This window comes from Wasmannia auropunctata, unplaced genomic scaffold (assembly GCF_000956235.1).
Source record: "Wasmannia auropunctata unplaced genomic scaffold, wasmannia.A_1.0 LD336064.1, whole genome shotgun sequence".
NCBI classification, from domain to species: domain Eukaryota; kingdom Metazoa; phylum Arthropoda; class Insecta; order Hymenoptera; family Formicidae; genus Wasmannia; species Wasmannia auropunctata.
Window position 1 is genome coordinate 436,835 of NW_012026826.1, and position 464 is coordinate 437,298.

A 464-nucleotide genomic window follows, 5' to 3' on the forward strand; every position below is an offset into this window, starting at 1 on the left:
CGGCACGGCAGCGGCGGTGACGGCGGCGGCGGCGGCGGCGACGGCGGCAACGGCGGCGGCGGCAGCAGCGGCGGCGGCGGCGGCGATACATCGAACTCGTCGCGGGAGCGAGGAGGACCGCGTCAACGGACGCGCGGGAAGCGCGAGTGAGAGATCGTGGCGGATCGGAGCCGTCGGCTGTTGCCGGCTGGCAAGCCTGGCTCCCCCCCCTCCCCCCTTGACCCCCGCGTCGCGACCGAACCCACCCGTCCCACGGAAGCCTACCGTCCCCCCTCTACACCGCCTGGAGCGTCAGTTGCCCCGCGTCCCTCCGCCGAGTCGGAGTCGTTGTGTCGCTCTCCCCACTCGCGTGTGTAAAACCCCGCTCCGCACCTGGCCCATACACCGCGCGCCGCGCCGCGCTCGGCTACGGTAAGCTTGCTGGCTGCTGCCGTCTCCTGCCTTCTCTCTCTCTCTCTCTCTCT